Genomic DNA, 12,975 nt, shown 5'->3' with positions numbered 1-12,975 from the left:
TGCTATTATTAATTTCAATACAATAAATATATTCATGTACTATAGAAAATGAATGTTGTCTTTATGTTTATATGTTAAGATTAAGGAAAATCAATGTTATGCTGATTTTTCTCAGCAACATTATAACCATCTCCTAGGGAATGAGTAGTCCTCACAATGATGAATTTTGTTCCATGGATTGACTACTTACAAGTAGATATTTGAAACTACATCCGCGACAATATCTCTAGTCCCATTTTACAAATATTTGCGTGGCTAGGTAAATCTACAATAACGTTTGCAAAAATTATTACAAGTGCCCTTCCGACAATTGATAAGTTGGAGGGCATATATGGTGATTTGTCACTATCTTTGTTTGATCAGAATTGTTGAGATATTTTAGATATTTAGTTTTAGATTTAGATTTAGTAGATTTAAATTTAAATTTGTCTTATCTTATTCTATCGAGTCTGTGTATATTATGTGTATTTATTGGTCTTTATTTTCTTTATTTAAGAATGCAATTTTTGAGTTCTTATAATTAATTTCTCACAAAAATCATTTACTTAACCGTCAAATTAATGGTTATGTAAAGGCGACTCTTAACTCCTTAGACAAAACTTATATTTTTCCATGGGTGCCGGAGAAACTTTCAAGTGTGCACAAGTTCGAATACAAAAATTGTTCGAAGCATCTATCGATACCATCCTTAGCATTATATGATCTACAAGCCTGAATTTGTTCCAATATTTAACATCAATGAATGATACAATGATGGTGTCAAAATCAAATTTCATTGTGTTAAAGATGGGTGACTCATCTTTCACCATGGGTTTTTAAAATGGTCCGAAAAACTATCCAAACAAGGAATTAATTAGGGTTTGTTTGTCCATAATTTTTTTTCTAACACGATTTACAATATTTATATTTTATCTTCTTACAAAAGTCAACATTCAATATAAAATATTACTACTTCACATAAAAAAAATTCAAAATCAAAACACTATCTTTTGATATAGTTTGGAAAATTTTGATTTGAAATTGATATTAAAATAATGTATAATGAGATATTTAATGAGCGAAAAATATATATTTTTTTCGAAAATGCAGTTCAAATAGTAAAAAGCTGGAGTTTAGGGTTAAAAAAACAAAACCTAAATAAAGAAAGCCTTACACTTTTAAAAAAGCGTACATATATAAGATTAAATATCTAAGCTAACTTTTTTTTTAAAAAAAAAAATAAAGACCAAAGACTATTTTGATGCAAATATGAAATAGCCATATTGAAAATAGTTGTGACATAATTACTATTTTTTAATATTTTATCACTTTAAAAAAATAATTAACAATTGTCAAATCTTGTCAATTTCAAAGGATTTTCCATTTATCCAAAATGGTCCAATCAACCAATTCTGATTTGATCAATTTCCTTAATTAAAACTACTAATTACCAAAAGAAACTAATCGACTATACATTTTTAAAATTTAAAATTCATAATGGTTGCATCAAATAAAAAATTGCATCAAATAAAAAAAATCCGATTTGATCATTTTCCTTAATTACTATTTCTAATTACCAAAAGAAACTAATTAATACATACCATAAATTTTTAAAGGTCAAAATTTCCAATGATCACTTTTCTTAATTAATACTAATAATTATCAAAAGACCCGTAATTTATATATACCACACAATGTTAATTAAATGGCACGATCTAAAATTTTAATTTTAATTTTTTTTACATAACTACATTAATAATTTCTTATAGAAAATCTAAATTTGAATATATATTTTTAGAGTTTTAATATGACTACAAATAATTACTTCAAATATAAAAATAATTTATGCTAAAATTAATTATCTATTTTATCAATAAAATATTAAATAAATAAAACATCTCATTATATTTTAAAATAGTCAATTATAGGTGGAAAAATAATTTGATTTAATATTTTTTGTATATAAAAAATAATAATATAATTTTTATCGTGTAGTACTTTTTAGTTATAAAAATTTGAAAAATTATTACCATACTTAAACCGAACTTCATAACGGTAAGGAAGAAACTAGAAAGAAACGCGAGAGAGAGAGAGAGAGAGACAGAGAGAGAGGGGGAAGGAAATGGAGAGAAGAGAAAGTCCAGAGACAAGAAGAGAGGAAATCGATCACGGAAGAGACTGTCTTCCGTCGTCTACGCCGGTCGTCGGCCGGCGGCCATAAGAAAGTCCGTCGTCCCTAATCATCCGTTTTAGGTTTTCCATTTTATATTCAATCTGCTTCTTGATTCGATTTTTTCATTTTTCTTTAATCGAATCGGTTCGATTTTACAAGTTTCCTTTCTGATTGCAGAAGAAGATCGAGAGAAAGGAGAAAAACCAACGCTTTGCCCGGCCTTCGTTCTGCTCTGCTCTGCTCTGCCCACCGGACCCCTGTAAGTTGGGTTTTCTGTTCATCTTGGATTAGATTGGTCTGCTTTTGCAATTTCTTGTTTTGGGGCTCATGGACTTTATATTTCCCCCTTCCAGGATATCAACTATGTCGATGCATTGTTATTTCACTTGCCATCCATTGCTGTTTGAACCTTGCCGAGCTTAATATTTTATTTCCTTCCTATGTGAGGACTTTGAGCCTAGAGCATTCGATATTTATATATATATTTTTTTCATGTGTGATGTTAGATCTAAATTGGCATTCTAGAACTTGCCTCGAAATGCATGTTGAACACACATGAGGACCTGATATAAGTAAGATGACGGGGGCATTAGGTATACCTACTTGGCTTAAATTATCCTACCCAAAAATTTTATCCACTAGTTAACACCGTTGAGCCTTTTGAAAACCTTTTCATTCTTCAATCAATCATTAATCCTTTAGCCATATACCATTTTTTGGATTTATACCTTATATTGATCCTTGTGTCGAAGGAAGAGTGGAAGTTTTATGGCTATCATTTATATTCTTCTTGTATAAAGTGTAGAAAGGGAAAGTATAGTGTTGTTGATGTTTACAAAAAGGAAAATAAAACAAAGGGGCTAAACCCCAACAAAACAAAACAAAAAAAAAAAAAAAGCAAAACAAAAAACAAAGTGCTGAAACAAGAAAACAAAAAGAAGCAGCACAAAAAAGTAAAAAAAAAAAAAAAACAAAAGAAACAAAAATGAGTGGAGTTACGGTTACCAATGTAATGTTGATTTCAATTCTTACAAGTGATATGCTTTAATTCTTTCCATTGTTGTTTCGACACTTTTTAGCCGTTCATTATCCTTTTTTCTACCTATACCCCGAGCCCCATTACACCTGTTTAAAGACCCCCTGATACTTGTCATTAGGTCCCTTAAGTGAGGGAGATATGATTGACATGCAAGCCTATGGGATTGCCATTTTTATGATTTAACTTGAGTGCATACACTAACCCATGGTGAGGTTTGTTGAGCTCAGCTTGGTTCACTCATTATTATTATCCATTTAGCTGTGATGCCGGGTGAAAGATTGGAGTGCATTGGTCAAGGTAAGTTAACTATATTTTAATTGAAATACTTTATACGAATATATATTTTTCATGTCTTTTATGCATTGCAACTTAGATAACCCGTTTATAAGTATGCATGGTTCTCATTTAATGTTTTCTTTTATAATGCAGTACCACAATGGAAATGCAGTGCCTACTCAAAGAAATGAACAAAAAGACGGAGAGAAAAAAAAAATCAGAAAAAAAAGAACTGAAAAAAAGGAAGAAAATAAAAAAGAGAAAAAAGAAAAAGAAAAGCAAAAAAAGAAAGTCAGTGCAGATGTCGAACCTGTTGGTGGCTGTGAAAGAAAACATGAAAACAAAGTGGGTATATATAAATTTGCTTAGTTTCACTAAATTCTATTAGTTGTTAGTTTTTTTAGTAATAACATACTGTTCTTTTACATCAACAGGAAGCAAAGGAACTCATTAGGTCAAAACATCCTATGTCGGCCTTCATCTACTCACACGAGTGCCAAGCTGCATTAATTGTAGAAAATAAGAACATTGTGGAGGTAAACTGGCTTGGTTTGTTTTTTAATTTTTACTTCTTTTAAGTGGGTTGATTTGGAGTTGACAAACTAACATTTTAATTGTCTAAAACCAGGTTTTGAAGACCTTCGGTGAGGGTTGGACATGCAATACTTACCCAAAAAAAGTAAAATAAATAAAAGAACAAAAGAAAAAAAAAAATGAAACAAAAGAGAAAGCCAATCCAAATGCTCACTTCATAGAGATGTCGAACTTTTTTGGGGCAAAATGGAAGACAATTAATGAAGTCGTGAAGGAAAACAAGAAAACTAAGTAAGTATACATTAGTTTGTTTAGTTTTACTAAATCTTATTGGTTGTTAGTTTGTTTAATAATCATATATGGTTCCTTTACATAGATAGCAAGGAAAAGGACATATTAAAGCCAAAACATCCTATGTCATGTCTCTATCTACTTGAACAAACGGTGAACTACATTGATTGAAGAGAATAAGAACATTATTGAGGTAAAAACTTGTTTGCTTGGTTTTCTAATATATATATCTTTAAAGTGGGTTGAGTTTGAGTTAGATAACACTAACATTTGATTGTCTAAATCAGATTGTGTCGGTGAAGAAAGGACATGAAGAATGTGCTTAATAGTACGGTCTGGCTATTCTTTTGAAGTTGAGAAGAGATATTCATCCTCTTTTGGATGCCAAAGCTGAAAAGGTAAGTGTTTGGGCAGGATGTAGTCTATCGTTGGCTTAATTACATCTCATTAATATTTTCTTTATAATGCAACACCACAATGGACATACAGTGCCTACCCAGAAAAACGAAAAGAAAAAAGAAAGAAAGAAAAAAAAAATCTGAAAAAAAAAGGTTAAAAAAAGCATAAATGAAAAAAAAATAGAGAAAAAAGAAAAAGAAAGATAAAAAGCATAAAAGTTAAAAAAAAAAAAAAAAAAAAGAAAGCTATGAAAGAAAAAAAGAAAAAAAAGGTGGGTATACATGAATTTGTTTACTTTTACTAAATCCTATTGGTTGTTAGTTTGTTATACAATCATATATGGTTCTTCTACAGAGAAGGACCCATTACGGCCGAAACATCCCATGTTGGCCTTCATCTACTCGAACAAGTGCCGAGCTACATTGATTTTAGAGAATAAGAACATTGTGGAGGTAAATTAGCTTGCTTGGTTTTCTAATTTCTACTTATTTTAAGTGGGTTGATTTGGAGTTGAATCAAACTAACATTTGAATTGTCTAAAACCAGGTTTTGAAGACCGGCAGTGAGGGGTGGACATGCAATACTTACCCAAGGAAAGTAAAATAAGTAAAAAAGAAGAAAAGATAAACAGAAAAGAAAGCCAATCCAAATGCTCACTTCAAAGAGATGTCGAACTTGTTGGGGGCAAAATGGAAGACAATTAGTGAAATCGTGAAAGAAAACAAGAAAACTAAAGTAAGTATACATTAATTTGTTTTGTTTTTACTAAATCTCATTGGTTGTTAGTTTGTTTACTAATTATATATGGTTCCTTTACATAGATAGGATGGAAAAGGACATATTAAAGCCAAAACATCCTATGTCAGGACTCCATCTACTCGAACAAGCGGTGAGCTACATTGATTGAAGAGAATAAGAACATTGTTGAGGTAAAAACTTGCTTGCTTGGTTTTCTAATATCTATATCTTTAAAGTGGGTTGATTTGGAGTTAAATAAAACTAACATTTGAATTGTCTAAAACCAGATTGTGCCGTTGAAGAAAGGACATGAAGAATGTGCTTAAAAGTACGGTATGGCTATTTTTTTGAAGTTGAGAAAAGATATTTTATCCTCTTTTGGATGCCGAAGCTTTTTGGGCAAGGGATGGTATATCCTTGGCTTAATTACACCTCATTAATGTTTTCTTTATAATGCAGCACCACAATGGACATGCGGTGCCTACCCAAAAAAACGAAAAAAAAAAAAAAGAAAAAAAAAATTCTGAATAAAAAAAATAGTTAAAAAAAAGAAATGAAAAGAAACAGAAAAAAGAAAAAGAAAAGAAAAAAGCAAAAAATTTGAAGAAACAGAAAGAGAAAAAAACAAAAGAATAGAAAAAAAAGAAATTTGTAAAAGAAAACAAGTGTCGAGCTACATTGATTTTAGAGAATAAGAACTTTGTGGAGGTAAATTAGCTTGCTTAGTTTTCTAATTTCTACTTATTTTAAGCGGGTTGATTTGGAGTTGAATCAAACTAATAATCATATATGGTTCCTTTGCATTGATAGAAAGGAAAAATACCCGTTAAAGCCGAAACGTCCTATCTCAGCCTTCTTCTACTCAAACAAGTGGCGAGCTATATTGATCGAAGAGAATAAGAACATTGTCGAGGTAAATTTAGCTTGCTTGGTTTTCTAATATATGTATCTTTTAAGTGGGTTGATTTGGATTTAAATAAAACTAATATTCTAATTGTCTAAAACCAGATTGTGAAGATGTGAGGGATGGACATGAAGAATATGCTTCAAAAGTATGGTTTTGCTACTTTGTTGAAGTTGAGAAGAGATATTCATCCTCTTTTGGATGCCAAAGCTAAAAAGGTAAGTGTTTGGGCGGGAGATGGTTTATCGTTGGCCTTATTTTGTGTTACAGTTTGCAAGTTTGTGCTTTTTTTGTTGTTGTTCTTACTGTATTATTTTGCAAAGAGATCAATAAAAAAGGTTGAGAAAAAGAAAAGAAAAAAAAAAGAAAAGAAAAGAGCTGGAAAAGTGGAAAATTTTTTGAAAAAAAAGGGAAACAAAGATGAAAAGATTAAGGAAAAAAAAATGAAAAATGAAAAAAAAAAAGAAAGAGAAGAAAAAAATTGAAAAAAAAGCCAATCAGATGTTGACCTTAAGGAGATGTTGAACCTGCTGGTGGCAAAATGGAAAACAAGTCGCGAAAGAGAACAAGAAAACAAAGTAGGTAACTTGTTTAGGTCTACTAAATCCCATTGGTTGTTAGTTTGTTCAATAATCATATATGGTTTTTTCACAATGGCAGGAAGAAAAAGAACTCATTAAGCAGGAACATCCTATATCACACTGATTTCAGAGAACAAGAATATTTTGGAGGTAAAATAGGCATGTTTCGTTTCATGATCTCTACATCTTTTCAGTAGGTTGATTTGGAGCTGAGACTGATATTTGAATAGTTGAAAAATAGGTTGTAAAGACAGCTGGTGAGGTTGGACATGCAGGACTTACGCAAGGAAAAAAAAAACGAAAAAAGAAGAACTACAAAGAGAGAAGGGTCAATGCTGAAATGTTGCGCACTTATGCTATTGACCTGCTGACTGCATGCTTGGAGAAGTATATTCCAATATTTTTATTTTCAATTTTCTTCTGTTTTCTTTTTCTCCTCTCATAATTTCCTTTTGATGTTGCTTTTTCAGTGGTGGTCAGTTAGTGGAAGATGTGTTGACATAATGTGATATCTACGAGTACGGTTAACACAAACCAAAAGCTTCTAAGGTATTGTTTGACAACAAAAGTGTGTCTAGCATGGCTCTAAAGGCCAAAGAGGATGGCAGGGGTAAGTCAAAGCAAGTGACAGAGAGTTTTCACATGGATACTGAGACTATCAGAGCCCATCCCACTGAGAGTGAACGTGAAAAAGATCGCACATCTATGGACAACCTTGATTGAGATGATGAGAGGTGTGGCAATAGGCAAACATATGGGGATATGTACTGGGGTGATGAGGAACATCTTGATAGTGTAGCTCCTGAGGTTGATGCATATGATGCTGAAGCAGATAGTGACGAGAAGTGGGATCTCTGCCAGTCAAAAGAAAAACCTGGTGGAAAATCTCATGGGGAAGAAGACTTTGAAGGAGTATCGATGGCGATCAAGAGGTAGGTCCAATGAAGGAGTTTCTGAGACATTACTGAGTTGGTTATGAAAGCAGTCGGAGCTGCTGAGCCGAAGCAAGAACAGACCATGCACCTGCCTGTGCCATTAAGGCTGCAGGTGCTGCTGCTGCTGAGGTCGTTAAGACAGCTGATTAGAGGTGAGCAGGTTCTCAAACCTCTCTAGGTTCTCGTTGAATGCTTGTTTCTCATGAACTTATTTGTGTATTTCTTTAGTGCAGGAATACAAGAAGACGAATGACGAAGAAGCTATTGTGGTTGCTGCATCCAGATCTTCATCACACTGTTATGGATGCTGCCAGTGCAGTTGCTCTTGCAAGGTTGGTGGTCCTATGCTTCATGAGATGTCTTTAACTGATGACACTTTCCTATATGTTTTAATCGTTTTGTGTTTGAGACATGGTTATTTATGCTATATATCTTTATTTTCATTTGATATGTTGATACTTGTAGAATTCAAAGCCATGAATTTGCTGAATTTTCTATTCCTGGTGGTCATTCCCTTCTGAAGTTGAGAGAGAAATTCTGTATCCAGTGTCTGGTGTTTCTTGGGGAGTATGTTGAAGTTCTTGGTTCTGTACTCCATGAGAAGGAGTAAATGTATGCCTTGCACTACTGCAGCGAAGTCTTAAGCTCGAAGAAACACCCTACACTAAATTCCTTATGAATGAACTTTGAAGCTAATATGTGCATTGGCTGCTCACAGAAAGTTTTCTGCATTGTTTGTTGATTGCGGTGGCATGGACAGACTCCCTGCGACTCCTAGAAATGCCCATACATATGTGGGTCTCTCTTCCTGCTTATGAACTATTGGTTCAATTCAGGTAGTTTGTCCTGCCCATATCTTTTGTTGTTTCCACTTGCACTAAATTCTTTATACACATTTTGGTATGATTTGGTTTTTTACTCTTTATTTTCTTGCTGCTTTGTATCACTTGTTGAGGATGGTTATTGATTCACTCCGTACTTTTGCAGGTGATAATGAAGTGTGTTTGTTCTCTTCCGCCAAATATTGTCCATCAGATTGTTAAGTTGGCTGGAACTGCGACAATAAATCAGGGCACATCTCCTCTTGCTTGTGGAGTCTATTCAACCTAACGATGGTGATGGCTATGATGAACCTGAGGTAATGTTGCACATCAACCGTATGGTTTATTTTAAAGTTGTTTGTGCCTCAATTAACTTTGAAAATTTTCATTGTCAAAATTGTAGATTGTTGAACCAGCATTGAATTTGTTAATAAATCTTGTGTGCCATCCTTCATCAATAAGCAATAAGCCAAGTCTCATGCAAGGTCAGCAATACGGAAATCAATCTGCTATAAACTCCAGGGACAAATTCAGAGAGGAATTTCCCAGAGCGTGGTCTAAATCAGAATGAATCAAGGGTTCGAACTGGGGAACTGACACCTATGCCATCATCTGTTGGTAACACTTCATCATAACAGGAATCTGCTTCATTAGTTGCTTCTGGTTTAGTTGGAGATCGCAGGATTTCGTGCTTGGCTTGGTGCTCAGCTTGAACAAGGATATCGTCAAGCTAGAGAAGCTGTTCGTGTAAAGCATGCTTCTTCAGCTTCTCCAACCTCGAATGGTGACATCCCCTGCAGCTCTTGATTGTCTTCGTGCTCTTACATGCCGAGTACTTTAGCAGCTAGTGATGCGGCAACTCCCACTTTGAGACCATTGAAAGAGGAGCAGCCATTGCTGCTGCTACTCCAGTTTCTTATCATTCTAGGTATTTGATAATCATTCCTTCCTAGATATATGGATCATGGTTTTTGGTTTAATTTTCTTCTGATCAACACCAACTTCAGGGCTTATCCATGAGCACCTTCAATTATCTGGATTAGTTTATCACCAATGCCATCCTTGGATGCTCCATCATCTTTAGCACAACACGCATCTGGGCAGGAGTTGTCATCAATACAAATAGAATGGCCATCTGAAATAGCAACTTGTGGATTCTTGTTGGATAGACCAAACTGGTGAACATACACTCAGACCATATGGATTCGAACTTGTTATGCACACCATCTGTTGAGAGTTTGCTAACCAGTCCGACCTATTTATCCTCATGTCTGCCCTGAGCCAAGCATTCAATGTTTGCATCACTGCCATCAGATTCATCCCGGCGTTAAATCCTTGTGTATGATGATATCCAGTCTTGTCAATTGGATCTGACACTGACTGATACTTCTAATAACCCGTCTGGACATGATCATGGATGTGATCATTCATATTGACTCAATGCTGCTTTGGAATGGAGTTTTGTGGGATCGCAAGACCAATTCATCGATTTTATCAATTTACTGCCTATGATGGTGGGGGCTACCATTCTGCTGGGAATGAGGTATTTGTAATGTTAATTATATTATGATTTAAAGTTTTAAATTTAAACTTGTAATAAATTCCTTGATATGAACAAAAAATTTTGATATTAGCTTATGCTTAAGTTTGATTATTTTTCCTCTAGAGGATGTCACTTCAGCATTCAACACACTCCGTGTGAAAGCCTTAAGCTTTGAGTAGATGCTTACATTTTTTTCGTTAAGCATGACGAGAATGTGCTTTGAACTTTTCGTTTTACTATATGAGCATATGCATACATTTTGTGGTCAAAATAGTAGAGTCATATATTTATATATTTTTATAGTTTTGGGAGAAGTCTGAATGGATCTTGCAGTTCGGGTGATATGACTTCACATTTTGCTGCTGCATCCACTTGTAGATTATAAAAGTAAATCACCTAAAATTATTGTAATAGCTAGGTCAATTCATTATTTGCATAGATTTTCAGAAACCAATCTTATCAACTCCCTTCATAGTTAACCTCTAAATATTGCGGCTCTAACCCCACGTGTTGCTTATTTTATATTAGGGCAAGTGTTGTTGGTTGCATTTGTTCGGAATTTGTGTTTTTGCGTATTCATTTTAATTGCATGCCTCAATTAACTTTGAAAATTTTCATTGTCAAAATTGTAGATTGTTGAACCAGCGTTGAATTTGTTAATAAACCTTGTGTGCCCTCCTTCATGAATAAGCAATAAGCCAAGTCTCATGCAAGGTCAGCAAGCTTCTTCTACCCAAGCTGGAATCAATCTGCTATAAACTCCAGGGACAGAAATTCAGAGAGGAATGTCCCAGAGGTGGTCCAAATCAGAATGAATCAAGGGATCAAACTGGGGAACTGACACCTATGCCATCATCTGTTGGTAACACTTCATCATCACAGGCATCTGCTTCATTAGTTGCTTCTGGTTTAGTTGGAGATCGCAGGATTTCATGCTTGGACAAGGATATCGTAAAGCTAGAGAAGCGTTCGTTCAAGGCATGGTATAAAGGTTCTTCAGCTTCTCCAATCTCGAATGGTGACATCCCCTGCAGCTCTTGATTGTCTTCGTGCTCTTACATGCCGAGTGCTTTTAGGTTGATGCTATTGCACATATTGACCGAACTTCAGGTTGGTGTAGCTTGGTGCTGCTATTTTTTTGGTTTATTAATCAATTGTAAAATTGACGGGGACCCATAGCTATAAGCTTTCTAATATAATTTTATTTGTTTATTTTTTTAGTAGGTTGGAAAAGTTATCAAAGCTCATCCGAGTGGGAGCCAAACCGCCAGTGGTGACCAAAATAGATGGCAGGCGGAATTAACTCAAGTGAGCTTATTGGTATGGGCTCTAATTTCTTCATGTTATTATTAGATTTCAAGAGGAAACTTGGCCTAAATATGTGCACACTTTAGCTAGTATTACTCCTGACAAGCCTTACCCTCGATATATATATATACATATATTTGGCTGAATAACCTCTTGGCTATCTACCTCGATTATATATATTGTGATCCAATCTGGAAATACAAGTTATAACATTGGATAATACAGGCATAATGTTCATACGTGACTTAGTCTTGTCAGATTTGTACATGTTCTTTTTGAGATTATATTTGTTCCATTACGGGCGTGCAAGTATTGAGATGCATCGAAAGGGCATAGCTGCTGCTACTCCAGTTTCTTATACCTTCTTGCCTAGATATATGGATCATGGTTTTTGTTTTTTTCTATTGATCAACACCGCCTTATCCATACTTACTTCAGGGCTTATCCATGAGCACTTCAAGCATCTGGATTAGCTGAGAGTGCATCTTTGCTAAGTTATCACCATTGACTGCTCCATCATTTAGCACAACACACATCTGGGCAAGAGTTGTCATCAGTACAAATGCAATGGCCATCTGAACGAGCAACTTTTCAGGAACACCATCAGTGTCTACTGGGAAATCAAGTGGCGATCCAGACAATCCGAGAAGAACTCCATAGTGTTGCCAATGAAACGGAAAAAACAGACATGAAAGAAAATGGGTTTGGATCATCGGTAAAACTGGTGAACATACACTCACACCACTGGTTTTTCAACACCGAATTCTGCTTGTAGAAGTGGTAGCAGGTGGATTCGAACATACATTTAAGGCGAGGGAAGACGATGATGATAATGGCAGTGAGGTTCTTGAATCTTTCAGCAGTGACTATCTTCTGTGATCGATCCTCTAAAGCTGCAATCCTACAGCTGAAGATGCTCACACTTTTACGATAAACCTCATGAGAATTGGTATGTAACTTTCTTTAATTGTCGAGATTAAATTGATGCTCAATCGTATTATTAGCTTTTCATTTTCTTTGGCTCAATTATGTGTTTTCTCTCTATTGAGGTTGAATCAAGAACAACATCGTGAGGGGCAAGGCTAATAAACCAAACCCGATGAGAATTGGTATGTAACTTTCTTTCATTTGTTGAGATTAAATTGATGCCTGATATCAAATTGATGTGTTTTCACTCTGGTGAGGTTAAATCAAGAACAATCATGATAAGAATTGGTAGAACTTTCTTTTATTTTGTTGAAACTCAATAGTATTATAATTTTTCATTTTGTTGGATCAAACTGATGTGTTTTCTCTATTGAGGTTGAATCAAAAACATCATCGTGAGTAGAGGGAAGTATTAGAGGCCAAATCCGACAAGAATTGGTACGTAATTTCTTTCTTTTTTTGGGATCAATAGTGCCAGATTTTTCATTTGTTTTCTCTCTATTGAGGTTGAATCAAGAACAACATTG

The 12,975-nt window shown here is 34.4% G+C and overlaps 1 long non-coding RNA gene across 14 annotated transcripts; it reads left to right on the top strand.

The window, feature by feature from the left end:
- The first annotated feature begins 2,038 nt into the window (after nt 1–2,038).
- On the top strand, nt 2,039–11,976 carry LOC127247233 (uncharacterized). 14 transcript variants are annotated; one of them, XR_007837872.1, is made up of 23 exons: nt 2,039–2,232; nt 2,330–2,411; nt 2,506–2,594; nt 3,419–3,488; nt 3,621–3,812; nt 3,902–4,003; nt 4,096–4,292; nt 4,378–4,485; nt 4,580–5,143; nt 5,238–5,426; nt 5,513–5,620; nt 5,717–5,762; nt 6,240–6,342; nt 6,438–6,911; nt 6,994–7,064; nt 7,156–7,301; nt 7,385–8,001; nt 8,078–8,181; nt 8,315–8,685; nt 8,837–8,987; nt 9,074–9,598; nt 9,678–10,213; nt 10,846–11,299. It is a non-coding gene; the product is annotated as an uncharacterized LOC127247233 (long non-coding RNA). The 14 variants fall into 14 exon arrangements; XR_007837863.1 differs by having other exon boundaries at nt 2,506–3,488; nt 4,580–4,690; nt 5,046–5,143; XR_007837875.1 differs by having other exon boundaries at nt 2,039–2,204; nt 2,506–3,488.
- Nucleotides 11,977–12,975: the final 999 nt, after the last annotated feature.

Source organism: Andrographis paniculata, unplaced genomic scaffold (assembly GCF_009805555.1).
Source record: "Andrographis paniculata isolate CXL003 unplaced genomic scaffold, ASM980555v1 Contig114END, whole genome shotgun sequence".
NCBI lineage: Eukaryota > Viridiplantae > Streptophyta > Magnoliopsida > Lamiales > Acanthaceae > Andrographis > Andrographis paniculata.
The sequence above is the reverse complement of the archived record's forward strand: the minus strand, read 5'-3'. Positions and strand labels throughout refer to the sequence as shown.